The sequence below is a fragment of the Sitophilus oryzae genome, unplaced genomic scaffold (assembly GCF_002938485.1).
Source record: "Sitophilus oryzae breed Bouriz unplaced genomic scaffold, Soryzae_2.0 scaffold_1396_pilon_pilon, whole genome shotgun sequence".
Classification (NCBI taxonomy): Eukaryota; Metazoa; Arthropoda; class Insecta; order Coleoptera; family Curculionidae; genus Sitophilus; species Sitophilus oryzae.
Window position 1 is genome coordinate 8,246,579 of NW_022146055.1, and position 4,652 is coordinate 8,251,230.

The following is a 4,652-nucleotide window of genomic DNA, read 5'->3' on the forward strand; positions in this document are numbered from 1 at the left end:
TAAACATGTCTCAAATTCCAGGCTTCCAATTAGGGTTAAGATCGGAAGCATCATTAAGAATATAAAATATCCCATATTTCTTAGGACCCGTTAGGACAGAGGCTATGTTAAAATCGAATTTTCGTATTTAAACCATGAACATTCGTTTACGTTAATTTGCATTCTTGAAATTAAGACATATTATGTTAGGTTAGGATAGGTTAGGTTGTTTGGATTGATCCCTCACTCGGAGGCCTTGGACCCATTGCGATACTCCTGTCCCAAGTAGCATTTATCTGACTTCGAACTAAATCTGACCTGAAGCGACGTCAGACTGGTGCAAATTTAGGTCGGGTGCTGGTGATACGACCTGTGACGTCGCTTTCCTATTAAAAGCGACGTCGTTGGATCCGAGTCGGTAAATCCAACGATCTGTCGACGTACAAAATAACAACGTACCATTTTTATTAATTTCCCAACGTCGTTCCCACGTTGGCTTGCACGACGTACATATACTTGAACTAACCTGACGTCTACCCGTTGTCCGAATAGGATACGTCTCACTGATAATCCCTAAAGTAACGTCCAATTATATTTTGTTGTATTTTATGTTCATATTTAAAACCTAATTTACGTATCTCTATTTACGTCCGTAAATACAACCCATTAAGTAGCATTTGCGACCTAATAAACACCATGAACATAACCTAATAAAAAGTTTTTGTAAACAAACTTATGCCTAAAAAAACACTAAAAAGGCATTTAGACATTCATCTACATTTTAAAGAACGAGGTCGAGGCTTTTGCAAAATAATAATAGTAGTAGTGATGTCTTGCCTCCACTCATAAATGATTTTTATTCGGAAGAGGTGCTGCATTACACTGGCGCATCCTAATTTCATTTTTTAGCTTAGGAACCCAGCAGACCCCATCCTCCTCCCACATATGAGGTTAGGCTTAAAAAAGTGGCTGCCCATTTTTTTAAGGAGAAAACAAAAACTAAAATATAGTTGCACAAATCCACAAATCACTGATACGCAAAGTGAGGTTACGTGGCCTACGTTGGAATTATATACGTCATAACGCCGGCTCCACACATTGGCGCCACTGTTGGGACAAACGTTTGCCTCAACTTGACTACGTTCGTGGTGCATTTTAATATAGTGCCTACACATTGGCACAAAGCTCATTCCTTTGTACACCGAACCAACTTCAACTTCAATATGTCTGGGCGTGAAACAGAAATTGCGTTGTGTGTTGTGTGCATTTGCAGTGATGGCTGTTAACAACTATATTTTAAATTTAATTCTGCAAAAAATTCATCTTTGTTGTACAATACTCCTAAAAAACTGTCCATCAGAGTATATGCAAACCAGCTAGTTGTGTACAGCATATCCGTCGATACACCGGAACGATTAGATTCATTTATTTTTCTACTGTGTAGTCTATAAGTAGACATCAATGACTCTCTTTTTTTTAGTTCGGCAATTGCAAATTGACAGTCCATGGCAACCTGTATACGATGCCATGTATCTATCACGGCATTCCGATTTTTGTGTTGGAAATTCCGGGGAATAAATTTTAAAATTAATTCATTTGTCCAACACGAAGCTATTTTTGTGATCGATTGACATGTTTACAAAGCTCGATTGACATGTTTACGCTTTAACTTCCAAATTAAGACTGAATATCCAACCAATGTGTGGTCAGCAACACGAGCGACGATGCGAATTTCTTTGATCTTTTTCAAAAATACCGACATGCGACGGGTTACTCCCAACACGAGCGCCAACGTCTTCCAATGTTGGCGCCAACTCCAATTCGTACATCCACACATTAGACGAACGCTATTGGCCCCAACATTGGCGCCAATGTGTGGAGCCGGCGTAATACGATTGCCGGTCGTCCGGTTTGATGACTTCGGTCGTGTGAGACGACTAATGTTGGAGACCCGGTCGGAATTGGTATATTGGTAGTTCATATTAAGTCGGACACAGATATCCGCCATTCTTAACACGTATCCGATTGTCAGCCATTTTAAAATCGTTTTTGTTTTAAAATTTATATTCACATTTCGATTTCTAGTAGAATAATATTGATAAGGTTGAGTTTGGGGGAACCACAGTACAGTTTTATGATTAAACCAGCTAGAAAATTAAAAAAATATTTTGCGAGTAACTTTTTTATAGATATTTTTATTTCATAAATCTACCTAATTTTGAAGGCGCTCGTTGTTTTCCGGATTATTTTAATCAGATATATAAAAAAAGTGACTTCCGTTGACAAAACTGATGTCTGGATTAATGATTTAGAATTATTATAATATGAAATTAGATAGGCACTTATAGTTATATTCGAGGAGTGATTATGAATCCATTTGTAATTAGGTAGTTTGGTTAGGTTTTTATGTATTCTTGGTAGCGAATATGAAACCAAACGTAACGTAAGTGCTTAGCGACGAATTTTAAGTAACTAAAATCCAACGTAATATGACGTTGGTAATTAGTAGAATTACATTCCCTATTAGGTCAGATACCGACGTCGAGGCGACCCGAATCTGTATTCCCCTTTTAGGTGCAAATAAGGGTCGTCAGGCGGTCGAACCGACGTTGGTACCCGACGTCGTGTTTATTGAACGCGACGTATACCCGACGTTAGATAACGTCCAAATGCTACTTGGGGTTATTATTGTATACCAGACCTTCCTCTCATTTTTTCTTTGCGTTAAAGCACTTGCAGCTTTGCAAAGTTACAGATGTCGGTGGTGTTAGCTTCTGCTGCTTCCTCTAGTCCTTCCAAAAAAACGTTTCCTAAGTTTTAAGAATAGGTTTTAGAAAAAAGCCTAATGTTGGTGTTACACAGCCGCTACATTATCCCCGAAATGTTTTACGAAATATTTCTAGAAATATTTCGAGAAACATTTCGCAATACATTTCTGAAAGTAGTACGATAAATATAAGCCCGTATTATAAAAATTAATTCCCACGTTTCCTGAAATTGATCGAGACCCGCCGTGATTGGTTGTTTGTTTTTTATCGTGCTATTTTGTAAAATAGCACGAGGCAATCAAGGTCAAACGTAAAAGCAAGTAAACCTGGAAAAAACTGATATAAAAACAGTTGGTAAATTAAATTGGCTATTCCTCGAAGGTTATACAAGAATTTTTAGTTGTCTAATATTATTATATAGTTTTGTTCCTAAATATCTACTATACATCTAATAAACGCGTGTTCAAATATTAATTCTGTGGAATACATATCAATATAACATAAAATGAGATGTAATTAACGAAATATCATCGTAACAACAGCTATTTTAGAAACGTCTAGGTTTACTTATTTCACTGAGATTTATGAAAAAAAAATCCTTTGCCTCCGGTACAGATACGGCCACGTTTTGGAAATAGCTCAAAACAAAACAAAATTGAACGAGGCAACAAAAAGCAAGTCAAGACAACTGGAAATAAATCGAAATGCGTTCAAAATTGTGCGACAAAATGCGACCTTGACATGTTTCGAATTATTGTTTCTGGCATTGTGTGTACGCTGTTTTAGGATTAAGATCGGAAGTATAAACATGAACCAACCATTCCCAGTGTAAGTAAATACTAGGTACTTAATAAACTGTGTATAAAAAGTTTGATACATACCCAACCCTGAAGATAACTGGATCATTCTTTTTATTATCTGCTCGAAGTGTCAAGATATCGCATTTCGGACACGTGCTATATCCCACTATAAATGATAATAGTGTAACCGCAACGGACATCGCATAAAAAACGTATCGTATTGCTGTTGGGCCGCTATATAGATTGACGAGTGTGGTGCGATAAAGGACCCTTTTGATGGCTCTAGATTTGTAACCTATTGTGTGAATTATCGTAGTGTCGAAACTAGAGGGCCGCAAAAATGTTTCTGTAGGGTCCTTACAAGCTTTTGTTCTTAGGTTATCGGTCCCGTTTTGTACTGTCGCTAACGATTTTTCGAGTGTTGGTTCCAAGGGCAAACCAACAAATTATTAGAATCTACCCTATAAATATGTGGACCGGAGTAGAGCATCCGATACATCCGTAGTCACTAAGTTGGTAGGTTGACTGTTTTGATTAGATACCTTTTTCTTGCATGCTTTTTTTATTTTCTATCTAATGGCAATTTTGTTCCTATTTTGGTTAGGCTCAGTATCCTAGTAAGGTTCTTCTAGAGAAGGAGAGATGGCAATGAGTATCTTACATACATAAGTTCTGTTTTGTGACTTTTTATTAACCTTTATAATAAATATTATAATTATAAACATGTGTTTTATTAATATTTACTGATACTTGTGAATTTACAAAAGTAATTGTAAATTAGCTTTGTGAATTTAGAAAAGTAATTGTAAATTCACTATAATAATTTTTTTTCCATAGCAACTGTTAAAATTGCCTTATATCTATCAAAAATAGTAGATAAAATAGTACTTTAACCGCAAGGGAAGATTAAATGATACTTTATCAGCGAGGATAGGTTAAAAACTTAATTTTTTCTCGCACGTTTTTTAATTGCTTCCATTTTTGAAAGTTTTTGTATTCCTTTTCATAAGTTATTCGGGATTTAAACGGAAGTAGTTTGGATATGGCGTTTGTCACCTCGGCCAGAATATCTGCTAGTAATTTACTTATTTCTTTTTGAGCTATT